The 27,158-nt window shown below is 38.8% G+C and overlaps 1 non-coding gene across 1 annotated transcript; it reads right to left on the bottom strand.

Moving 5' to 3' along the window:
- Positions 1–22,563: 22,563 nt before the first annotated feature.
- On the bottom strand, positions 22,564–22,694 carry LOC135275962 (small nucleolar RNA SNORA72). The gene has a single exon (XR_010343543.1). It is a non-coding gene; the product is annotated as a small nucleolar RNA SNORA72 (small nucleolar RNA).
- Positions 22,695–27,158: the final 4,464 nt, after the last annotated feature.

Raw genomic sequence — 27,158 nt, 5'->3', positions numbered from 1 at the left:
AGAAGGCCACTACCATACAGAATCTTTATTATTGTGGCTGCATTTTTGCCTTAGGTTTCACAGGTGCTGTATACTGGCAGGGTATTTTGGTGTTGTATTTTGGGCTGCAATCCAGTAGGTGGTGTTTAAGAGTGTCGGCCTGTAGATAGGCTCTCAGCCACCAGGTTCTTTTGTATTTTGGCACAGTTGGCAGTAGTGCTCTGTGGTGAGGAGAGAACAGATGACCCCCTCACCTGGTCTGCTCCTGGGCCTTGGAGGAGCACCTCTGATCACTTACTCCATGCCTGCATGTCCTTTGTTAGGTGTTCTGGTCTGCAGGGCTCCCTCATGCAAGGGCCACAGCTAGCAGACAGTGCAGCATTGATCACATCGGGGTCACCACCCGAGATGTTGATCACCACCTGTAGAGGTCTGTCCTGCAGACCCTGACTCAGCAGCGGATTAATAAATACACTCAAACATGCCAGAGTACGGTGAATCGAGTGGGCTAGGGAGGTCTTCAGCTGCTATCAGAGAGTGATTGCAGCTAACCAACCCCTACACGCTGTTCCCCCTTGCATTTATTCAGTATAGATTTAATAACAGAGGTTCTAAGTCAATAGGCTTGTGGATAATTAACATGGTTAAAAGAATTATAAAATTTATGAATGATAAAATCTTTTGGTTCCTGGGCACAGAACAAACACCATTAACGGGTAATGTCCCTTTGACCTCCCCCTGAGAGGACCATCTGGCACCACAGTTAGTGAGTTATTCAGATAAACTCCCACACATACCCTAACTATTTGCTTTTCTCATTAACTAAATGTAGAGAGGGTTTCAACTGCCTTCAGCTGATGCAAACCTCTCAACCTTCCAAGGAGGTTTGTTACTATAACCTATAACTATCTTTTAATATTTTGCCACCATCCTGAGTGAATTCCCGCAGATAGGCCATACCCTTGCCAGGCCAGCCCTGTGGAGGGAGACACCCTGCTCTCCAACCAGCCCATTAACTCAGGAGTATCACCCCTCTCAGTTTTCTGAGAGTGAGGGCTCCCTGACTGCTTGGGTGCTGCCCAAGCTGACAAGTCTCAACCAGCTAGGAGCAGCAGAGACAGGTAGAGTCACCCAGTCTGCCATCTTCATGCCTCCTAGGAGCATGCAGAGCTATGCTTGCCAGCAGAATTCAGGCAGGGGTGGGTTTGCTGTGTTGGAATCCCTAACTGGTGTGTCTAGCCTGGCCAGGAGGAGCCAGGGTGGGTGGAATCATCCAATACTATACTAGGCTCCAGCAGGCCAAAACAAAATGGAGTCCAGGTGCTTCCCAAGAAAACCTGGGGCCGTGCCTGCTGGCAGAGTTCAGGCAGAAGCAGGCCTGCTGTGCTGGAAGCCCCAGCAGGCACGGCCTTCCTGGCCATGAGCAGTGTGGATGGGTGGAGTCACCTGATCCACCGTGCAGGTTCCTCCTTGGGGGAACACAGAGCAGCGGCTGCTGTGCTAGAAGCTGGTGCTGAGTCTTTTCTGGTGAGGGGGAGTGGGGCAATCTTACTGCTCCCGGGCACCTTAACTGGTATTCCTGGGCACCATAACTGGAGATATGGCAGCAGGACCTGAGCTGCTCCAGGGTCCAAGGGCTGTGGAGGCCCCTGTGGACTTGAGTATTTGCCTCCACAAAAACTCTGGGTGGCTGTCTGTATCAGTGTAGAAGCCCAGGTTGGGGTTGGAGGATTCTTCCATTCCCAGGATTGAATAGGTGCCTGTGGGAAGTGTGGATCCCCAGGAGGCTCTCACTCACTCTCCCTTTCCCAGTGGTGGGAGCTTCTGGCTGCACTGATCTCAGATGGGCTGCAACCTAGCTTTTCTCTTTTCTGTTCTCAGTGTCCACTTGCTCCCTTGATAGATCCCAAAATGGTTTCTTAGACGACTGGCTTGCAGGGTCAGTGTTTACTTGCCACTTTTGTTCCTGTCTGTGACAGTGGCACATGCTAGCTCCTTCTAGTCCACCATTCTGACCTACTTCTGATGTGAAACTTTGTAATGAATGACTCCATTTTGTTTTGGCCTGCTGGAACCTAGTATAGGAGCTCAGTCCAAATCAATGGCCTCCCATAAATTTTATTTAACATTGTGAAGAAGATATATATATCTTCTTCATATATGTATGAATTTCATATATATTTATTAATATATTGATATGTTTTTCAAATATATACATTTGAAATGGCTTTTCAATTATCACAGCACCACTACACAAACACTGTCTATGTTTTCCCACTGACTGAAAATATCATATCTTCATTATATGCTTACTTCACACATATACATATATGTATTTACACATACATGTGTGTTTGTTTCTAGATTTCACTTTATTGTTCTTTGGATCAGTACCACAGTTTAATAACTGTAATTTACAGTATGATGATATGTTTGATAGTGTGTAAGACAGGGTACTGGTCCGTGGCCTGTTAGGAACCAGGCTGCACAGCAAGTGGTGAGTGGTGGGCAAGTGAGTGAAGTTTCATCTGTATTTATAGCCACTCCCTGTCACTCCTGTTGCCACCTGAGTTCCACCTCCTGTCAGATCTGTGAGGGCATTTGATTCTCATAGGAACATGAATCCTATTATGAACTGCACATGTGAGGGATCTAGGTTGCATGCTCTTTATGAGAACCTAATGTCTGATGATCTGCCACTATCTCCCATTACCCACAGAAGGGACCGTCTAGTTGCAGGAAAACAGGCTCAGGACTCCCACTGATTCTACATTATGGAGAGTTGTATAATTATTTCATTATATATTACAATGTAATAATTATAATAGAAATAAAATTCACAACAAATGTAATGCGTTTGAATTATTCCAAAACCACTTCCCCAACCCTGCTCTGTAGAAAAATTATCTTCTACAAACCAGTGCCAAAAAGTTTGGGGACTGCTGGTATAGGACACATTACCCATCTTTAATCTTCGTCTTCAAAATGTTCATGGGGATTTTAATTAATTTGTTTTCTCAGAGGAACTCTAAAATGCACTTTTCAAGAGTCAAATCAAGCTCTGTTGTGGTTTGAATTGGGATTGAATTTATTGCAGAGAATGGTTGTATTAAAAATATTGAATTTCCCATCCAAGTAATAACCAGGCCCAATCCTGCTTAGTCCTATGATCAGAAGAGATCAGGTGTGTTCAGGGTGGTATGACCATTGTTCATTCTTTGTCTTTAAACCGTGTCTCCTCTAGATATCATATACTTGAGTCTTGATTTTTTTTTTTTTTTTTTTGAGATGGAGTTTCACTCTTGTTTCCCAGGTTGTGGTGCAATGGTGCGATCTCAGCTCACTGTAACCTTTACCTCCCAGATTCAAGCGAATCTCCTGCCTCAGCCTCCCAAGCAGCTGGGATTACAGGCATGCACCATCATGCCCAGTTAATTTGTATTTTTAGTAGAGATGGGGTTTCACCATGTTGGTCAGGCTGGTCTCGAACTCCTAACCTCAAGTGATCCACCTGCCTCGGCCTCCCAAAGTGCTGGGATTACAGGTGCAAGCCACTGCGCCCTGCCAAGTCTTAATTTTTTTATCCCATCTGAAAATCTATCTTTTAAATAAAGTGTTTAGTCCATATTCATTTAAAACAAAATGAAATATTGAATCTCCTTACACAGGGATATATTTCTAAAACTAGTCTTCTTTTAAATTCAATGTATTTGCATCCTAGTTTTTGTATGTGTGTGTGTTTTTTTTAAGACAGGCAGGCTGGCGTGCAGTGGTGTGATCTCAGCTCACTGTGGCCTCAGCCTCTCAAGTAGCTGGAATTACAGGTGTGTGCCACCACACCCAGCTAATTTTTGTATTTTTAGTTGAGATGGAGTTTCACCATTTTTGCCAGGCTGGTATTGAACTCCTGGCCTCTGCCAGTCTCGGCCTCCCAAAGTGCTGGGATACTGGCATGAGCCGGCACATCCAGCCTGCATCCTCTATATTTTTTCTTAAGTTTATTCCTACATTTTTTATAAGTTGTTATTGTGAAGAGATTTTTTTCCATTATTTTTTCTTACCAATTATAGCTAAAGAAAAGCTACTGCACAAATGAGTGTGGTCTGTATGTGAGTGCTGTTGTTATGTTAAACTTCAAGTTTTGCATTATGCCAGCCTTGAGTATTAGATATGTTTATCCCTGCTAGCCTACCTATAACCTCTCCCTGGTCTATATGTATACTCTGTATAACCTGATTTTTAAAAAAATATATATTGCTCTAACATTTGGAAATCTGACTTTGCATTGGTCTAATATGTTTACAAATTAACTATCTTCAGATTCCCAACAATGTATCTAGACTATCTCATTTGCAAATGATGATAAACTTGCATCTTCCTTTCTGACAGTATGTCTTTTATTTATTTTTCTTAAGGCATTGACTAGAACATTCTAGATAATTTTTTTTTTTTTAAATGGAGTCTCTGTCACCAGGCTGGATTGCAGTGGCGTGATCTCAGCTCACTGCAACCTCCACCTCCTGAGTCCAGGCGATTCTCTTGCCTTAGCCTCTTGAGTAGCTGGGACTACAGGTGTGCGCCACCATATTCAGCTAATTTTTTTGTATTTTTAGTAAACACAGGTTTTCACCATGTTGGCCGGGATGGTCTCAATCTCCTGACCTTGTGATCTGCCCACCTTAGCCTCCCAAAGTGAGCCACCACGCCCAGCCTCCAGTGAATTTTAAAAATCGCAAAGATAATAGCTATCCCTGTCTTATTAGTAAATTTAACAGAAATAGCTTTAATATTATATTTCACTCTTAAGTACAATGTATATTGTTCATTTCTGGTACAAAAATTTGATGTCATGAAGTTAGTTGTCTTCTAGTTTACTAAAAATTTATTTTAAGAGTCAGGAATTAATACTTAATTTTGTAAGATTTATTTTTTCATCCATAGTGATGATTATTTAACTTTTTTCTTTTATTTGTTGATGTATAACAATTAACATAATATGAAACCATTCTTACTTTCTCTTGAGCATTCTCACTTTTGCTTCTGGGCTCCTGGCTATTCCAGCTCCTGCCCTTCTGGTGAGGCATATTCTGTTACGTCCCCAGTATTGCTATCAATTCCATTTCTATTCACTGTTTTCCAGTACATAGTGTTACTGGATGAAAAGTTCCATACCAATCAGATTTACTTGACTTTGTATGAAACTTCCCCCAGATATTAACATAGCTCCTGCCCTCGCCTCCTTCAAATCTTCATTCAAATTTAACCTGCTCAGTGAGGACTTTCCTGACAAACTCTGTAAATTTCAGTCTTCTCATCACTTCCATCCCATTGCTTTACTTTCTTCTAAAACACTTATCATATCCTAACACACTGTGTAACTTATTTTATTTCATGTATTTCTCCACCAGGCTATAAGCTTCAAGAGAGTCAAGTCTTTTTCTCCCTTAATTTTGTCCTTCTCATGAAAATGAAAGCCTGGCTCTAAACTCCAGTACCCTAAATTCTTAAAGATGTCTCTGATTAATCACCTAGACCTAAAACTTTCCAAACGGTATGTCAGCAGGGAGAATGTAGAGGGAATCAATTTTCAGACCCTTGCCTTCCAGAGGAACTCCTTCTCAAAACCAATGTGCCACAGAGTGTGCCTGTGTTCACATCAGCCATTCTTCCACCTTTTAAAATAAAGGCACGTCTTACCTATCCTAAGTCTTTGAATGGAGCATTTGTAAGTATAAAATTCTCCAAGGAACTAAGCAAAGAGGTAGACTTCTTTAATGACTAATCAAGACATAATAAGCCCTTAGAGCTTCTTGACTTTCCCAGTTGTCTATTAGTTTTGGGTCAGAGTAAAGCTGTGTTATAAGCAGAGCTTTTTTTTTTTTTTTTGAGACAGAGTCTTGCTCTGTCGTCGCCCAGGTTGGAGTTCAATGGCATGATCTCAGCTTCCTGCAACCTCTGCCTCCCAGGTTCAAGCAATTCTCCTACCTCAGCCTCCCGCATAGCTGGGATTACAGGCACCTGCCATCATGCTTGGCTAATTTTTGTATATTTGTAGAGATGGGGTTTCTCCACGTTGCCCAGGCTCGTCTTGAACTCCTGACCTCAGGTGATCTACCCACCTCAGCCTCCCAAAGTGCTGGGATTATAGGCGTGAGTCACCACACCCGGCCAAACAGAGCATTTTGACCTAAGGATTCTGCCATGTAGTAGTTGAGTAGTGGGAGTAATGAAAATTCTCATTTACAAACTTTGCCTCTTCTATCTTTTGTCTGCTGAATCCCCACAAAAGGCATTACTCTGGAAGAGTGCCACAAGAACAAAGCAGAGTCAATGAGGTATATTAAGTGCTTTTTTTAAAAAGCCCCCTCTCACATACTTAAGCAATTATTTTCAGCTATTCTTAGTATTCATTTCTAGGAGTTGTAATTATTTGCAAATAAAAGCACTTCAAAAATGCCAAAACTGACTAGGTTAGTATATTACTTACCTATTGCTACACAATAAATTACTACAAACTTAGCAGCTTAAAATAACAAACATTTATTATTTCAGTTTCTATGTGTTGGGAGCCACAATTTAGCTGAGTCTTCTGCTTAGAGTCTCACAAGATTGCCATCAAAGTGTTAGCTGAGCTGTATGCTCATCTGAAAATTGAACTGGAGAAGGATCCACTTCTAATCTTACTCAGGTTATTGACAGAATTTGTTTCCTGGCAGTTGTAGGGCTGAGGGCCTTGGCTGCTCACTGTCTGTCTGCTAGGTGGGACCAGGATCAGCTCCTAGAGGCCACCAGTTGCTCTTAGAGGACATCAGTAGTTCCTTGCCTCATACGTGAGCTTCTTCAATGTGGCCAATTACTTCTTCAAGCCAGCAGGGAGAGGCTCTAGCAAGATAGTGAATTTCCTAGCAAGATAGAGTCTTCTATAATATCAGTAATCCCAGAATCACTTCCCATCACCTTTGCTATATTCTATTGATTAGAACCCAAGAGAAGAAATTGCACAAGGCATGGACTCCAGGTGGCAAGGATCCTGTGGAGTCACCCCATACATTGTCTACTACAATTAGTAACTGACTCTTAATGTAACTGAGATACTTTCTTGAGCTACCAACTTTTTCAAAATTTAGTGAATAAACATTATTTATAAAATTTATAAAATGTTATATATATATATATATATATATATATTTTGAGACCAGGTTTCACTCTGTTGCCCAGGCTGGAGTGCAGTGGTGTGATCTTGGCTCTTTGCAATCAACTTCCACCTCCCAGGTTCAAGCAATTCTCCTGCCTCAGCTTCCTGAGTAGCTGGGATTGCATGCCCATGCCACCACGCCTGGCTAACTAAAAATTATTTGTAAAATATATATAAATTAAATATAAATAAATACATATATATTAAAAATAAATAAATAGAAATTTTTAAAAAGTATTACACTTTACAAAGCTTTTAAAGAATTGGCATATATGGTTCAATATGAAGGTATAATTTAGTTTTATCAAATTATAGAATGAAATATTTACTGCAATTATAATCCTGATCTTATTTCATCTTATTAAATGTTCAGTATTTTCTATCTCCTTTTAAAAATAAATACATGAAGACAGGTGTGGTGGCTCATGTCTGTAATCCCAGTAGTTTGGGAGGCTGAGATGGGTGGATCACCTGAGCTTGGGAGCTCAAGACCAACCTGACCAACATGAAGAAACCCCATCTCTGCTAAAATTACAAAATTAGCCAGGCGTGGTGGCACATGCCTGTAATCCCAGCTACTCGAGAGGCTGAGGCAGGAGATTTGCTTGGACCTGGGAGGCAGAGGTTGCAGTGAGCCATGATGGCACCATTGAACTCCAACCTGGGCAACAAGAGTGAAGCTCTGTCTCAAAAAAAAAAAATAAATAAATAAATATATATATATATATATATATATATATATACATACACACACGTTAGCTGGAGAACTGATTATTTTATAGTGCTATTACATCTCTTTTTTTTAACTGTATGGATTTTTGAAAAGCTCAATTATACTATCTAAAAATAATTAATAGAGTAATTCTAATTTTATATATGATACTTACTTAGTTAATCCCAAAGGCTGAACATAGCATCTGAGCATACTTTCTATCATGCTTTCTTTCTCATAAATAAGTAATATTTTAAGCTACAAATTATACTGTATCGTTATAAATTAAGTAATGAGAAATAGCATTTTGATATATTTTTTTAAGTTCTAGGATACATGTGCAGAACGTGCAGGTTTGTTACATAAGTGTACACATGCTATGGTGGTTTGCTGGACCCATTCACCCATTATCTACATTAGGTATTTCTCCTAATGCTATCCCTCCCCTAGCCCCCAACCCCTGACAGGCCCCAGTGTGTGATGTTCCCCTCCCTGTGTCCATGTGTTCTCATTGTTCAATTCCCACTTATAAGTGAGAACATGCAGTGTTTGGTTTTCTGTTCCTGTGTTAGTTTGCTGAAAATGATGGTTTCCAGCTTCATCCATGTCCCTGCAAAGGACATGAACTCATTTTTTTATGGCTGCATAGTATTCCATGGTGTGGTGTATATGTGCCACATTTTCTTTATCCAGGCTATCATTGATGGGCTTTTGGGTTGGTTCCACATCTTTGCTATTGTGAACAGTGCTGTAATAAACATATGTGTGCATGTGTCTTTATAGTAGAATGATTTATAATCCTTTGGGTATATACCCAGTAATGGGATTGCTGAGTCAAGTGGTACTTCTGGTTCTAGATCCTTGAGGAATCGCCACACTCTCTTCCACAGTGATTGAACTAGTTTACACTCCTACCAACAGTTTCTCCTCATCTTCTCCAGCATTTGTTTCCTGACTTTTTAATGATTGCCATTCTAACTGGCATAAGATGGTATCCTATTGTGGTTTTGATTTGCATTTCTCTAATGACCAGTGATGATGAGCATTTTTTCATATGTTTGTTGGCCACATAAATGTATTCTCTTGAGAAGTGTCTGTTCATATCTTTCTCCCACTTTTTGATGGGGTTGGTTTTTTCTTGTAAATTTGTTTAAGCTCTTTGTAGATTCTGGATATTAGCCCTTTGTCAGATGGATAGATTGTAACAGTTTTCTCCCATTCTGTAGGTTGCCTGTTCACTCTGATGATAGTTTCTTTTGATGTGCAGAAGCTCTTTACTTTAATTAGATCCCATTTGTCAATTTTGGCTTTTGTTGCCATTGCATTTAGTGTTATTACCTTTTTATAACTTGTTAAAACATTGATGAATTAATTATGCTAAATTACATCATTCAAATCTTGACTGCTTTTACTAATCTATCTTATAAAATGTGTTGTCTAACCTTCTTTGAGTAGTTTTTATGCTTTCTTTGAAATGCATAACACATGTATTTAAATTGAAAAATGAGGCCAGACTTTTTCTGATGAACAGTGAGCATCATTAGAGCTGATGGTACTAACAAAGATCAGGCAGCCCCTCCACTACCTGAAGGAAGAAAATTTTCAGCTCTAAGATTTAAATGAAAATATGTTTAAGTAATGTAATAAGATAAAAGCATTTTATAAAATATACCACTTTGGCAAAGGCATAGGGAATAAATAATATTTCAACCTTTCCTGTCCTTGTTAAGTGTATTGAGTTAATTAAGATATCTCAAAGCAAGATAGTAATAAGTATAACTAATAATAATTTGTTAAGTCTTAGAAAAGGCTTTTTGTTATATTTCCCCAAAATTTGAGAAAGTCAGTGCCTTGTGATGAGTGGGGAAAAAATCATCTTCCATGCCATGTGGCTTCTAGTTCATTGTTTTCATTAATTTGAAGAAGTACCTGGTTAAAATGCCAGGTAATATTATTTATCATTATTTTTGATATATAATTTAGAAAGAGCTCTATGATTAAATTGCATCATCATTACATAACTCCCTCCATTTTTGCTATTTATTTATGTGATTAATATTTTTTAGCACTTTTTTTTTTTGTAATGGAGTTTTGCTCTTGTTTTCCAGGGTGGAGTGCAGTGGTATAATCTCAACTCACTGCAGTGTCCACTTCCCGGTTTCAAGCAATTCTCCTGCCTCAGCCTCCTGAGTAGCTGGAATTACAGGCACCCACCACAACACCTGGCTAATTTTGTATTTGTAGTAGAGGCGGGGTTTCTCCATGTTGGTCAGGCTGGTCTCAAACTTCTGACCTTAAGTTATCTGCCTGCCTCAGTTCCCAAAGTGCTGGGATTACAGGCATGAGCCACCACGCCTGGCCTTTTTAGCACTTTTATCTATAAAAACGAAAAAGAGTAATAAAATTAACACAAAACTACCTCATTTCTTCAATAATTATTCATCATTTACAGATACATAAACTAACTGGGGGAGGAAAAAGCCAGTCATTTCAGTAAGAATTGAATTTTCAATAAAAACTTACATTTTATAAGTACTGTTTATCAAAATTTATTAGCTTTGTCCTTTTGATTGTGTACTAATAATGGTTATCGTAACTCAACCCAAAATAAATATTTGTTAACCCTCAGAACTTTAGGTTACTGTCAAGAAGACAGTTTTAAAATTTGATTTTCTAAACTTTTTTCACAGAGAAGGACAGAGTAAGATGCTTTCACGCTTAAACATGTATTACATAAGGGTTAAATTTTGTGGAAGAATTAAAATGAAATATGAGCTCAAAGAGGAAAAAAGAAATATACCACAATTCTAGCATTAAAAAAACGTGTTCATGAATACATAAAGATGTCATAGTGGATATAAAATCATAATAGTATTTAGATTCCACTGCACACTTTTGAAAGAGTGATGGAACAGTTTTATTTCAGAGTGTTAATAGAATATAAAATGTCAAAAAATATATTTTATAATTATTTAAATTTAAGGTGAAAAACTCTAGATGCTAACTTAAAAATGTATGACATGACTCATAGTTTTTCAAAATTAATTTATAAGGTTTTTTAAATGAAAAACTTTAAGACTACTGCTCTCTACAACCACCAACTGCTGAGAACTACTGCTTCCCCCAAGCTTCAGAAGGCCTTTCTGGGAACCTTGAGACCCAAAATGCTCTCTGGGATCTTGATGGGATTCCTGATAGCCATCTGGCTTAGAAATCTGTTGACCACACCTCGTGAATGCCAGGCCAACTGCAAAAGGAGCAGGCCACCCAAGCCAGTTTTCTCTTTACCAGTGGGAGTGGGGCATCTGCTCTCTCCCTGTTCTCCAGTAACTCATGTTGCTCACCTGGCACTGAGCAAGGTACCCTGGCAACAGCAGGGCATGGACCAGGTCCCAGGAAAACTGACCTCCTGGGCAGGTACCGAAATCTCAGACATAGCAGGGAAAAGATAAAGATCCACTTACTAAAACTTGGGCAAAAGGCAAGGATTTTGTTTCCAAGATTTATTATTAGAACTAGAACTGTAAGATCAAAAGGTCATGATGCAAAAAAGCCATGATAAGTGTCTGAGGCTCCTGGAATTTTACCTGGCTAAGAACGGGAGTTTCCCTTGGGACCTGAGGAAGCAGAAAGCACGAAGACAAGGCTGAGAGATCCTCATCTGACTAAACGGTCTAAAGGAATTCAAGCCCAAGACCTTCTGACTCCAAAGCCTCCTGTTGAGTTGTGTCCCTCATAAAGATATGTTCAAGTTCTAACCTCCAGTACTGTAAATGTGACCTTATTCGAAATAGGGTCCTTCAGAGACATAGAGGGAAGACAGTCAGGCAAAAACCGAGGCAGAAAGGAGTGATGCAGCCACAAGCCACAAATGCCAAGGATTGCAGGTAACCTTAGCATTCCTGAAACTAGAAGAGGCAAGGAAAGATTCTTCTTTAGAACCTTCAGAAAGATCACAGCCCTTCCAGTACCTTGATTTCAGACTCACATCCTCTGGAACTATGAAGGAATGAATTTCTGTTGTTTTGAGGCACTTAGTTTGTGATAATTCATTACAACAGCCCTAGGAAACTAATATACCTACCTACTGAGAGATTATAAGATGTCTCAGGGAATCAGCCACTTTCCTACTGTTTGATTTTATACAAGTTACTAACCTTTCTAAAACTCAACTCAATTCAGCTAAACAAATGTTTATGTACTGCTTGTCACTGCACATTACATATTTGCATGTTTTCACAGTGGTGAAAAAGACAGACATAGCCAGCCCCGGACCCCACAGACTCTCATCGTAGAGACAAAAAGCTGGAGGTAGAACAAGAAATTAAAAATAACAAAAAGGATGACTTTGTTTTTCAGCATCATTCTGGGCCATTATTTAGCAGGGCTGCTCAAGGATAATTTGATTCCAAGGAGAATGAACCTTTGTTTGACTTTGCTATTTGCTATTGGATCAGAGCACCATTATGAAGTTACATGTTAATTTGTAGATTTCTGTCCAATAGGAAAAAATAATGCTAAGGGTTATAATTTTATGATCTGTAGGACATTAACAGTCTTTTGGGTATTTTTTTAAAAAAAATTTTTCCTGATACACTACGTAAGCCTGTTTTCAAATGCACTTGGGTGCCAACTCTGCCAGTTGACTAGTTCCTTCATTCATCAATGAGTTGAGTACATTTTTGACATGTTCATTACATTTTTGTATTAGAGTCTTGTTTTTAACTTTTTGAAAATTGTACTTTGACACAGAGCTATTGTAAAGCTTAAGTGATACAATATTTAAAAGATTGATTTGGTTCCTGGGATTCAGCAGGTGTTGAATGAGTGTGAGTTCTCCTTTAGCAGCTAAGAAAAACCTGAGAGATTTGGGAGAAGCAACCTCTGAGAGACTTGATCCACTGCCAAGAAGCCAATGTATACTGATGCAATTGTGTTGTGTGCTTTTTTTTCCTTTATTATCTTCCTATTCTTGTCTTTCTTTTTCTTATCTGTTATTAAGACAGACATCTTAACTCAAGAATTCACTCATGGTCCGGCCAATAACCCTCATAGCTTCTTACTGGTTTTCTGTAGTAATCTCTCCTCTCTCTCTTTTTTTTCTTTGAGACGGAGTTTTGCTTTTGTTGTCCAGGCTGGAGTACAGTGGTGCAGTCTTGGCTCACCGCAACCTCTGCTTTCTGGGTTCAAGCAATTCTCCTGCCTGAGCCTCCTGAGCAACTAGGATTACAGGCGCTCGCCACTACACCCAGCTAATTTTTCAGTATTTTTCTTAGAGACAGGGTTGCACCATGTTGGCCAGGCTGGTCTCAATCTCCTGACCTCGTGATCCACCCTCCTCAGCCTCCCAAAGTGCTGGGATTACAGGCATGAGCCACCACACCCGGTGCGACCTCTTGATCATAAAAAATGGTCTTCTTTTACTTAGCATTCTTTTTCTTAAATCTCTTGGACATGGCTTTGTTTAAAGTTAGAAGATAAAATTGGTGCTAAATCCAGAATTGCTAATAACTTTGAAGATCAGTTTTAGTAATCTTTGCTACAGTGCAAAAGTAATAAAACTCCAAGCAAGATTTTTGCAAGTTAAAACAAATTTTTTTTTAATGAAAAAATGATACTGTTGATTTCTAAGACACAGGAATTTTAAATACTTTCAGTGAAAGTAAGGTACTGTTGACTTCACTGGGGCATCATCATCCCTGAGCTTGTAAAGAAAATTTAGTAACTTTTTAAAAAAAGTGGTGCTCTTTTTCAGAAGTTAATATGACCTGAAACAGTGACGAATTCAAGAATTTACAGCCCAGGATAAGAAGCACAATGTATGGTCTCTGCAAAGACTGAAGTGGCTGGAGAGAAGATGGGAAAGAAGCCAAGCTACCAGAATTTCACAGAAACCAGAATCTGTGAAATTTTTGACTTGGAAGTCCAGAAATAGGACCAGGTGTACAGGAAGAACTCAGCAAGTGACTTTTTGGTAACCAGATAACATAGACACCACACAAGGCAAATATAATTCGTGTATCTAACGTTTTCACAGAGGGAAAATTTTATTTCTTTTGCAAATTTAGTGACACATGTTTTCTAAATGCTTTTTTTGCATACATTACATTTTGCTTATTCAGTCATCCATCAAAGGACATTTGGATTGCTTACTGCTCTGAACATGGGTGTGCAAATCTCCTTGAAGTCCTGCTTTCATTTTTTTTCATCAACTTTTGTTTTAAGTTCAAGAGTACATGTGCAGGATGTTCAGGTTTGTTACATAGGTAAACGTGCCGTGGTGGTTTGCTGCACATATCACCCCATCACCCAGGTATTAAGCCTTTTAAAGTAAAATATATAGTGCCATATCTATTATATGTCTACATATTCATGGTAGTAAATATTTAATTTTTTTCCTTTCTTTCCCTCAGTGCATTATTCCCTCCTTGATATAATAATTTTAAAAATGGATGTATCCTATTCAGGAGACCTTTGATGAAGATGTGTATCTGAATTCTACACATAAAAATTGGACCATGGTAATTGCTGCCACCTTGTGGGACTGTGAAAGAAAGTCAAGAGTCTATTACCTCCTTATAAGCATCTTTTCTTAAGCAATCTTATCAGCTTTATAAGCATCCTTATAAGCATCTCTAAGCATCCTTTCATTCAAGCATTCATACATCCATTCATCTTTTTATGCCACATCTACTCTGTGCCAGGCCCTGGCTAAGCTCTGGGGACATAAGGCAAGTAAGACACACTCTGTGTCCTCATGATATGTAGTGCAGTCATCCAGACACGATATGTTGTTAAAAATATTGTTACAGAAGAGAGTGCCCTTCTTGGTTGGAAGTAGTAGAGGAACCCAAAAGACTTCCCCAAAGAGGCATAATCCAAAGATTCATAGATAGCCAGGCTGATTCCATTTTATGTGGCTTTCTGGTGTGAAAATAGTTTCCTGGACAGAATTTTCCAGCCCATTTCTGCTGTTTCTTTCTCACTGGTAGGAAAGACAAAGAGAAACACAGTGCTGCCCATCCTTAGCACCTCAGAGGGTGTGTGAATGTCTTTCCTCTGCTTCTCCAGATCCTCTTTCCGCCCCCGTTTCTCCTGCCCTGTGCCCCAGAAGGCTAATCAGCGGGAACCACCTCTATCTCTCTCTTGCACACTGACTTCCAATTCCATTCAAACAATATTGGGGGTGAGGAGGCATGAGCAGGAGAGGAAGGAGCATTTGATCTTAATATTTATGCCCAGATTCCTTCCCATATAGACCATTGGGGGCCTAATGCATCCTTCAATATGAGGCTTCAGGTTATCCCTTCCCTTGTTTTTTCAGCCCGAGGGGTGGTAATAGTGCTCAGCTGATGCTGGCCATAGGGTGCTACACTAACCCTTGTGGTCTTATATTCTGCTTATACCTTTGTAAATAATCCCTTCAAATCATCTAAATTTGAGTGTGCCATTGGTTTCTTGCTTCCTGACTGATACAGAAGAAACGAATAAATAATTGATACATGAATTCTATGCAAATAAATAATTGAATTATTTTTAATTTTTTTATTTTTATTTTATGTTTTGTGGGTACATAGTAAGTATATATATTTATGGAGTGCATGAGATGTTTTGACACAGCCAGCCGTGCAATGTGAAATAAGCACCTCACAGATAATGGGGTATATATGATTGAGTTAAATAACTGAATGAATTAAAGCATGAATGAATGAATGGGTACTGAGATAAATGTATGAAAACTGAATGCAGGCATATAGACTATAAATCTATTTCATGCACGAATGATTGCATAATGACTAAGAAAATGAATGACACCCATGTAAAAAACTGAATGGAAGCATGAATGAAGAACTAATTCACAAAAACATGAATTAAGACCAGTTTTAATCAATTTCAATGCCTGACTTTACCACCTCCCAGGCTCCATATTCTAGAACACATGCAAAGAAAGGAATGGATGAGCTTCTCGCTAAAACAGATCTGTTACATGAAAATCTAGTCTAGAGAGAGGCACTGAGAAGTTAAGTTAGGAAAAATGTTTTGGGAAAAGATTAAGTTAAATTTTAAGGAAAAGGACAGAGAGTCAAGGTAGAGGTTTCTTTACTGGAGCAGAACATAGAGATGGAATATAGGGAGTGAAATGAATGAAGCTTCCTTTCTCTAGAGGGAAATTAACAATGGTTCACAGGCTCAGAGACAAGGCACCATGGAACAGGAACCCTGCCAGTAAATACTGCCATGAGAATCACTTGTCATGGATGGGAGAACTGGGAAGCATCTAAATGCTACATCTGAATGCCAAAGTGGGATGAATCGATGAAATGTTTTTCTCAAGACTCAGATATCATCCATTAAGCTACTAGATCATGTTATAGAAACCACTTTCGAAAGGATCATGGTTATTAGCACAAGGTCACTGATCTCACTCATTTGTTCTAAACATGATACCCTGGTCAAGATTCAGTGCTGCTGTATTTATGCCAAAACGTGCGGGGGATGGAATTAGAAGTAATTTAAAAGTTATGAAACACCACATGTCAGTACGAGCTCTTGTTTTCTACTTTACCTCTCCCCCAAGTTTAAATTCCTGTTTAATAATAAAAAGAGATAATAGGACACATCCATATTTACATGTGTAGTCCAGGAGGACACAATTCACATGCTAGAAACTTTAAATTCTGAAAAATACAAAATATATCATTCAGGAAAAAGGATCATGACTGTTCCTCTGGAGATCTCTTTTCTGGAAATTTTCTTAAGAAAATGATCACAAATATAAGAAGATACAGGGGCAAGGATGTTCACTGCAACATTGTTTATGCAAATTTTTTAAAATAAAACTTAAATTTCCACCATTAGGAGACTGTAAAGCAATGGCTAATAACAGGTGACACTTGTCAGGCATTGATCAATGTATTAACTCTCCTTTAATCCTCACAAGAGTCTAAGTAACTATGTATGGTTATTATACCAATTTTAGAGGTGAGAAAATTGGGGTGCAGGGAATTCAATTTATCTTCACAAAGCTAGAAATTGGTAAACCTGGCATTTGAACTGAGACAATCTGGCCCTATGTCGAGACTCATAAAACGATGTCATACTGTCCTTGTATGGTAAAAATTCTTGACTATTGTCACTGATAGGCAAGGATGCCTACAGAAAACTGAGCTAAAGAAGCAGATTAAAGAAACAGCACATACAGCCAGATCTCATGCATATAAAACTGTGAACACAAGCACAAACAGGTATCTGGATGAATGGTCACCAAAATGGTAAAGTTGGTGTTCTCTGGTGAGAATATTACTTTTGGGGGAATTTTCGATATACATTAGATTTCTTAGAATTTGTACATGTCATTTTAACAAAATAAAGTTAATGCCAAAAAATCAAGCAAAATCTTGGTTGGGTGCTCATCTGTCACACCTAGATGCGTGCTATTTTTCATCCATTGCCATAGGTATTGTAAATGGAGGCTCCCTGATTGCCACTCTGGCCTTGCTGCAGACACTACACCATTTTGCCTTTGAAAGTGCTGTCTTCTAACTGCTGCCATTCTGGAATCCCCAAATCCCAACTGACATCAAGGAGCCCCATTTCATGAAAGCTTGTCTCACTGTCTGCAGGAAACAGAGATTATCCAACCTGCAGAAAATAGCGATTACCAAGCTTTTCCAATAAATACCAGGGGCTTCTCATCAGTGCATTCCTTATTACCTTAGTACAGTGTTTGGCCCTCTTGGAGAACACAGGTTTCGAGTTCTTAGACCTTACATATTAAATCCATTCTAATGTTTCCTGTACCAAGAACCAATTTAATACCATGCCAAGGAAATTCTGGAAGATCCACTTCATTTACTCTCATCCTTCTTCATGTCCAGGGTTCAACAAGCCATCACAGGAAACTCTTAGAACTAATTATTCCAGGCACCTTGAGTCATGGGAGTATTCGTATGTCAATGAATTTCCCTTCTCCCGCCTGTTGTACACTTTTCCCACTGGAAAAACATCTTTGAGGTCATATATTTTACCTTATTTCTTTCTGTGCATATTAGTTAGCAAGGTTCTATAATTCCTTTGGTATGTAAGTCATTTATTCCAAGAATAGGGCGTGTATTTCTCTTCTAAGGCTGGGCTTTGAGTTGACTCTGGTTTTAAGTCTATAAAATAAGGGGCAGGGGAAGGGGGAAGATTCTTGAGGGGGATTCTTGAGGAGAATCTGTGTCCTCTTGTGAGGCATGTGCTTCCTATAAGGTTATGGTGTATTCATCAAGCAAGGGAAGACTTTTCTTCAGGGGGAAGAACTATTTCTGACAGGTAATACGGCTCAGGTAAATCTGAAATTTAAGAATCTCAGACTCATCCACCAATATGTTCCTTATACCCAGTCTCAGGGTCACTTTATTCCTCAATCAGGGCCCTGACTTTGATGCAGGAGCTTCGCTGAGGCCGTGCGTCGTCTCCTTTGCAGCACTGCCACCATTATAATCAGATCTGAGCCTAGTGTTCAGCACATCTACAGGAGATGAGTCAACTTTTGAGCGCCTTAGAAACTTTCTGGTTTTCAAAGCATCTCCCTTGGGTTGGCAGTTAAAGAACACAAACCTATCATTTTCTTTTTCCAAGGCCTTCCAAGGTTACAAGGGATCATCCCACTCCACAATCCTAAAGATTAATGAGGACCCTATACTGATTTAGAAAAACAGGGGCTTGCCCTCTATCTTTACCCAATGCCAATTAATCTTATATTAAAACTGTAGTAATACATCAAATGTTAGTGCTACCCTGCTTACTTCCAGTGATGGGAGTCCTGATTGCTTTCAGATACACAATAATTTAATTTGTAGGTCCTTTCTTTTCCTCAGCCTGTATTTGTTGACTAAAGCACTCTTGACAGTCATGTGAAGTATCTGTAAGCCAAACCTTCCAGGTTTTGGAAGCCAGAGTGGATGAGTGTCAGGCAAACAATCCCAAACAAGTTACACATGCTCTCATACATTCAGCCCCAGTGTTAGCCTTATTGATTGCACAAGAGGATAGAGATTTCTACCTCCTGAGGACATGCACAGGTAATTCACATATGGTGAAAGAGAAATGACCAGGAAGATTTGAAAAGATGCCCACCCTCACTGGTATTCAGGAAAGCAAAAAGTAAAATAACAAGGAAATATAATTTTTTCATGCTTAAAATGGAGAAAAATGAAAATAGTATCGGTAAGAATGCAGGCAAGCGACTGTCAAATCCAGTTGATGAACATGTCAATCATCTATATCAATCATCAATCATGTATCATCAATACATGATTTTTGGAAATATAACATTTTTGAAGACCCGTTTGGTAGTGTCTCAAAATTTTATATGCCCATGTCATCTCACCCAGTGATGCCATTTCTAGAGATCTACTCTACAAAAATATAAGCAAATATGAGAAATGGACACATACATGTAAGTGCTTACCGCAGCAATTGTTCTAAGAATGAAATGTTGGAAGCACCTGAAAATCACCAGTAAGAAAATAATTAATTTACAGGATAGCCACATGTGCAACCAGCAAAGTTAACTACACTGAAGTGAAAAGATGATTAATGAAACATCAACTCATGAGCAATATGAAGATCATAATCCTACTTATGTAGAATCACTGTACATATTTATAAATGCATAAAAGTTTTGATAGATACATACTGAGTCATTAACAGCACTTTTCTCTAGAAAGGGAAGTAGGATTGGAGGGGGTGATAGAGAAGGAGACTCTTACCTTTGCTACACATCTGTGTAGCATGAATTTTTTACTGTGAGCATGTACTACTTTATAATTTTTAAAATAAATGTAACCTGTGTTCATTCTACTTGCAAGATTTTATGATTGTACTAAGGAATCTACCTATATGTATCTGAATATGTTAGAGGAAATAGGGAATTTATTACCTTTGGCCTTTAATAACATTCTGCTGTTTCCTCATTCTAACTTGTTCCATCATTAATAATATAATACTTATTAATGCTAAAAGAGAATTACATGCTTTTGTTTTCTAATGTGAACAAAGTAAAAGATTGCATGCAATGCATTCATTTTCCCTAACAAATATGTACTAAACGTCTTCTCTGTACCAGGCATATTGCTGGGGCTTGGCTGTACATGGTCCTGGCACTAAACTAACTGGTGAGAAAATAGATTATAATTAATAAACAAGCCAGCTATGGCCACATTCATCAGGACTGTGGTTTAATATTTTCCTGGCACAAGTCTGAAACTTTGCCTTCTCCTAGGCCAGGACTTAGGAAGGACATTTAGATGTGGCAGGCAAAGGCACCATCTCTTCTTATAGCAGCCTCTGTGGGAGAATGGAACAGAAACCATTCGGAGCCTACAGGTAGGGACAAGGGGACACTGGGACGAGCCAAAGCTTTGCAGCAGACACTACTGTGGCTCCCGGGGCTCTGTAGAATGCAGCCACCCACGAATGAGCTGTTTATATTGTCCAGGACCCTTTCTAAAAATAGCTGCCTTGCACATTTGGATTTGACAATTGGAGATTATAGATATAGAAATAGATATATGGCAATATGTAATTTATTTATAAATAAAAGTTACTACAATTTTTTTTGAGACAGGGTCTCACTCTGCTGCCCAGGCTGGATGTGGTGGTACAATCATAGCTCACTGGAGCCTCGGCTTGAGCAATACTCCATGCTCAACTAATTTTTTGGTAATAATAGTGACAAGGTTGCACTATTTTGCCCAGGGTGGTCTCTAATTCCTGGGGTCAAGTGATCCTTCTGCCTTGGCCTCTCAAAGAGCTAGGATTACAGTCATGAACCACTGGGCCTGGCCAACAGTTATTTTCATCTGGAAAAAAAAAAAACAGCAGCTATGAAAAAATCATTTAGGGCCAGAGTTACTTCTAGCACCCACAACTTTCATTGGGGATTAGAGATATAGGGGCCAGGGATTTTCAGGGCTCTGAGAGTTACTAGGGTAGCCCAGGAGGTGGGGAATGCCCCTGCCCTCACCAAGTGTGAACCTCAGTTTGGAGCGAGGAGCCTGCTGTTGCTGGTGTCAGATCAATAAATCTGTACCCACACCACCCCACTCTCCCCCAAACCCTCTCCACACTGGGGTTCCATTTTGAAGGCTCCTGATAGGGCAGCTGGGGAGCTTGGGGTATTGTTGCTGTGTAGTCTTGAAGGACCATCACTTGGAAACCTGCTAAAGTTTTTCTAAGTATTCAGAGATCCAAACATCTACCACACCAGATGCCCATGTGGTTATTCCTTTCCTTCCAGCTCCTCACTTCCTAAAAGATCTAGCCCAGAACAACACACCACCAGAAGCACTGTTCCCTCCCTTTGCTTTTCTTAAAATGTTCCTCATATTATCTCTCCATACAGTCCCTACATCCAAGTAGGGCATCAAAAGGGCAGGGCTCATGGCAGAAGAATGAGGTGCTTTTGAAGAGGGAATATCTGGAAGTGGGTAGACTGAACAGAAAGGGTGTGTTGGCCTCTAAGGGGAAGTGTTGTAGGCTTTCTTCTCCATTTCCATCCTCCTTCCTTCCCCCCAAGAATTGGTCCTCATATTGGGTAAAAACTGCTTAAGAGTAAGGCTATTAATTGGTCCAGATGTTAAAGGCATTGTCCATCTCTCTGTAAGGATTTAGCACAAGGGCTATGGGTTTTGTTTGTTTGTTCATTTGTTTACTTTACTATTAAAAAGTCATTATCATTCTCTTTCTCTTCCTCTACCTCAATCTTACCTTCCAGTTACTTTGCTAAGTTTCCCTATGACAACAGTGCCTCAAATTTTATCTTGTAGGTTATTATACTTTATTCCTCCTTAGCAAAAAAATTACCAAAAATATGTGTAAGAAAGAATTTGTTTTGGAATTCCTTTAAGAAAAACATAAAAATCCTCCTGAGATAATTGAAAATATATTCTAGCATCAACTGATCAACTGTCAGTGAACTTTTTTTTCAAAGGCACTGCTAAATATGTATATATTATTTATATTTTTTACATTCTTATAAAATGTATATATAATTCCATTTTCACTCTGAAATGTCCCCTTCACCAGGTCTTATTTGGAATCCTCTCTAATTCATCATGGAGACTGGCCAGGGATGGAGCAAAAAAGATCTGCTAAATAGTGAGTTTTTAAGTTCCATTCTAAGAAATTCAGATTGAATTATTAATCTAAAATTCTTTTTCTAGATTATGATCTAAGCAATTAAAAGAGAAAAAACTATTAGCATCATTGAAAAGATCATCTTCGATAATATCCTTCAAAAATCAAGCACGGAAAATATTTTTAACACTGTTTTTCTTTAATCCAAAGTATTTTTCACATAAAATAATCAAATATAGTTTGTAAATATGTCTCAGGTAGTACTTACTTTAAATAATTAGACCTTTTGTTAATGACAATTAACTGCTTATTTTTTATTTTTAAATTTTTATATACAGTAATTTTTACAATTCATGTAATAGCAACTGCTACCATCAAATTTCTTTACTTTGGTTATCCCTTCTTTAGACAACAGTCTGCAAATTACCACTGATTTTTTGCAAAAGTTATTATGTTAGCTGTACTGTCATTTTTTTTAATGTTGACCAAAGATAACCTAGAATCACAGCCATTATATGATCACATAAAATGATCATATAACAAATCAGACCTGGTTTATCACCAGCATTTATAAAACCAGACCTGGGAAAAGAACGAGGTCTGGGATACATGCATAGTCTTAATGTTGGAAATGTTTTACCTGTCCTGACTATTACAAAATCAGAACAGCAAGAATATTCACAGTAATTGCTTCACTTAAGTGATAAAACCCCAACTCATGAATAGATAACATGTTGAACTCAATTAAGTATCCTATGAGCTGAGAAGACATTGGTGAGCAGCATAAGTCAGAGCTTTTCTTGCTGAATTATGCACTTTCATTTTATTTGGGGTTGGAGAGACGGACAATACACAAATCTTGTATCAAAGTGATCAGATATTTAGAGTTTTAAGAATGATTGAGTGGCCACTTTAGAATGGAGGGTCTGAAAAGACCTGAGAAGGCAATATTCAAGCTGAAATCTAAAAATGAAAAGGAGATGACAGTGGAAAATTCGGGAGGAAGAGCATTCTAAGCAGAAGGCCCTAGAGCACTGTGGGGAGACAGAGTCATACATGATGTTGGAGAAGAGGCACAGATAGATCACGTATTTCCTTGTAAGCAAGCACAAAGTGGATTTTAATCTCCAAGCAAAGAAGTCCTTGGAAGATTTTCCAAAGGGAAGCAACATGATCTAATTTAGTGTTGTTCTTTTTCTTCTTTTTTTAAAAAATATCACTTTGGAAACTCTAGTAAACAGATTTGGGGGCAGAAGGTGAGGCCAGTTGGAAGGCAATAGTTGGATCTACAGATGATTTTTCTCAGACTAAGATGGTGTTTGTGAAGCTGGAGAGAATATTAATCCAATTTGGAAGCTGAGTCAAAAGATCTTGTTCATTCATTGGATGAGAGAGAGGTTGGGGAAGGAAATTCATTCTAGAATATTACTCCCTATTTATGTGCTTCTTAAGATTCTTTGAGACAGTCATAATGTCTTACTGTGTGAAGTTATCAGTGTCAAAACAGAGTCACTTTTGTCAAACTCTAATAAGATGGAGCCAGGAGGCCATGGAGAAGAAACCCTCAGGCACCTATGTTTGGAACAGAAATTATTGCAAGGAATTCCTTAAAATCACAGTATACCAGATAAGCCACTTGCACAAGGACACTTGCCTAACAATGGCGGTCTCCACTAGTAAGCTAATGCCAACTCCTGCAACAAGCCCCTGTAACCAATGGCTTTGTTTCAAAGTAGGTTACCTGTAATTCTTTCTTCTTTTAAAAACCTGCTCTTACCCAAACCCCTTTGGATGCATCTGTGGTCTGACATAGAACCCATATCCCAAATTATAATTCCTTGCTATTCTCGAGTTAACTCTGTTTTGGAGAGTCAGTCTCATTACTGTTTATTTTAGATTCACAGCTGGTTCCTTTATTAATTAACTCATTAATTGACACATGTTTATTTTATGTTTGTATATTTGCATAGATTTCAGATTTTACCTTTTAGAAATAATCTTTAACAGTTGGAATGGGTTAAGGAGTGAGTAGGAAATGAGTAGAGGCAACATATGTATACAACTCTTCTTAAAACTTTAGATTAGAGATCAAGGTGTTCCTCCATTACCCCTCTAGAGAGGCAGCCCGTACATTGTTCTGTGGAAATAAGTGATCCCTATTGCATACAATCTCAGTGCAACCATCAACAAGGAGCCCCCAAGGTTTAGATATGGCCCTATAAGTTGGCCAGAGCTATTGGTCACTAGGCTGATGTCACATCGACTTCACACAAGCCCCATTGCTCTTGGAGCCTGCCTCTCCTTCTAGAAAACTAGTTTCTGGGTCCTTGAGGGTAAGAACACCCACAGGGTGATAGCATCAGCGTGCAGCAGCAGCTGGTAGAGCATGACATCAGGGCGCTGTGTGGGCCAGGCTAATCATTGCTCTGTAGGCCGAGGCTCAAGGGCAGCCCCAAGTGTGTGGAGGGTGAGGGATGTGACATCACCTGGCTACAAGGGCCAGGGGTGGGGCTAGGTGCCCCTCTCCCCTTTCTCTGGATGGTAGGCCCTGGCAGGGTGAAAGGACCTCAGGGCGGTGTGCTGGTGGACTCTCTGGACCTTTCACAACACCATAGTCCTCATGACCATCAGGGTAGGGCGTATTCACCTTTTAAAATTGAGAGAGCAAAGGCTCGGAGGGATGAACTAACTTGCACAAGATTACACAGCAGAGCTGAATTCTAGATAGTCTAATAATTCTTTTTCTTTAAGGGAAACATAATCATATTTTACTCATGAGATATTTTGAAGATTAAATTAAGTAATGTACATAAAACACCTTACATATCCTTAAAATTCCTGAATATGCTTTTTGTCTGTGGAGTCTGTCCATCCACCCCAGAGCAGGGACCTATTCTGATTTCTCGCTGGGTCTCTAGTAACTCAACACAAAGGAGAAGCAGAGTATACTGAGCAAAAGGCCTGAAGCTACTAAGATAATAGATCTTACCAAGCAAAAGGTAAGGCCAAATATAGCTGTCTCACCTGCATCCTGACAAGCACACACATAGGCACACACCCAAGCTTTCACCTTCTCACCTTGTCTTTTTATTGGCATCACCCTTCCTATAATCATCCAGGCTGAAAATCTGCTGTCATTCTGCTCCTTCATGCCTGCCATGCCCAATTAGTCACTGACTCCACCTCCTATTCCTTCCTTATTCTGTTTTTCTTAGGTAAGTCCTCCTTAAATGACCTCTAACTTACTCAAATTGTTTCCTTAGTTCAATTAGTAAATATTATTTATGCTTAATAATCATTTTACCAAATATTTCCAATTTTCCAATATTTTCCAAATATTTCCGATTTTCCAGTTCACCAAATATTTCCAATTTTACCTTTACCCAGCACATAATGGGATAATGCTTCCTGGCCCCGGAGCAGTGAGGTGTTTGAGTAGATGTGACCCACCCTACTCTTTTGCTTTCAGATGCAGCATTTAGTTGCCACTCTGAGGAGCTCTAGAGTTCTCTTTTCCTCCTCTCCCAAGAAGGAAATTTCAATAGATTCTGTCTCAAGAAACCGCTTTCTTTGCTCATGTATAAGAAGCAACCCCACATCCATTCAAATTTGATCATGAGATTGCAGAAATTCAGTCACAACTTCAGGCTCCACTTCTAATTCTGGTTCTCTTGCTATTTCTCCCACATCTGCAGTGATCTCTTCCACTGAAGTCTTTAACTCCCTCAAAGTCATTCATGAGGGTTGGAATCAACGTCTTCCAGACTTCCATTAATGTTGACATTTTAATCTCCACTAATCACAAATGTTCTTAATGGCACCTAGAGCGGTGAACCCTTTCGAGAAGGCTTTCAATGTACTTTGCCCAGATTCATCAGAGAAATCAGTATCTATGGCAGCTATAGTTTTACAAAATATATTTCTTAAATAACAAGACCTAAAAGTAAAATGTCAACATTAACAGGAGTTTGGAAGAAGTTGATTCCAACCCTCATGAAACTCCATCTCAAAAAAAAAAAAACAAAAAACCAATAAAACACTGAAAATTGATAGTTCTGAAAGATATATAACACAGTAAAGGTACATAATATGTGAATGTGATGATAGAAGAAAAAAATCGAATTACCAAATTATCAAAAATGATATATTGAGACAAATACAACATGCTCTCACATAAATGTGGAATCTTAAAAAGTTGAACTCATAGAAGCAGTGAGTAGAATGGTGATTACTAGGCCTGGTGCAGGTAGGTATCAGTCAAAGAATACAAAATTTTACTCAGGAGGAATGAGATCAAGAGCTCATGGTGATTATAGTTTATAACAATGTATTATATAACTGAACATCACTAACAGAGTAGATTTTATGTTCTCACCACAAAAAAATAAGTATATAAGGTAATGTATATATTAATTTAGTCATTCCAAACTGTATACATATTTCAAAACATCACATTGACATCATAAATATATGCAATTTTTATTTACCTGTTAAGAAATAAATACAATTTTAAATGATATATTGAATATATACACATTGAAGAAGAATAAAGACTGCAAGAAGATGCAGAAAAATGCTAATAGTTTTATTTAACCATTTTTCTAACTTTCTGTAATTTTATGATATAGTTCTGATAAAAAACAAATTTTATTAAATATCCATTCTCTGCTCTGTAGCTGTTCTTAGACTTTGAATAGAGCAATAGAGAAAATATTTGATTTTATTGGTTTTTTATTTTTTTTTTTGTTTTTTTGAGACAGAGTTTCACTCTTGTCGCCCAGATGGGAATGCAGTGTTGCAATCTCAGCTCACCACAACCTTCGCCTCCTGGGTTCAAGTGATTCTTCTGCCTAAGCCTCCTGAGTAGCTGGACTATAGGCACACACCACCGTGTCCAGCTAATTTTTGTACTTTTGGTAGAGATGGAGTTTCACCATACTGGCCAGGCTGGTCTCGAACTCCTGACCTCAAGTGATCTGTCTGCCTTGGGCTCCCAAAGTGCTGAGATTACAGGTGTGTGCCACCGCGCCTGCTGAGAAAGCATTTGATAATATGAAACGAGCCATAGCTTAAGAGAGAACTAAACCTTTGCACAGAAGTACAGTATAGAGTTCTTACCAAACCACTGATAGTGGAAGCTTGATTATG

The sequence above is a fragment of the Aotus nancymaae genome, unplaced genomic scaffold (genome assembly GCF_030222135.1).
Source record: "Aotus nancymaae isolate 86718 unplaced genomic scaffold, 86718_ANA_hifiasm-v0.15.2.pri h1tg000019l, whole genome shotgun sequence".
In the NCBI taxonomy this organism is placed as follows: Eukaryota; Metazoa; Chordata; class Mammalia; order Primates; family Aotidae; genus Aotus; species Aotus nancymaae.
Note: the sequence above shows the minus strand (reverse complement) of the source record. Positions and strands in the feature narration are given on the sequence as shown.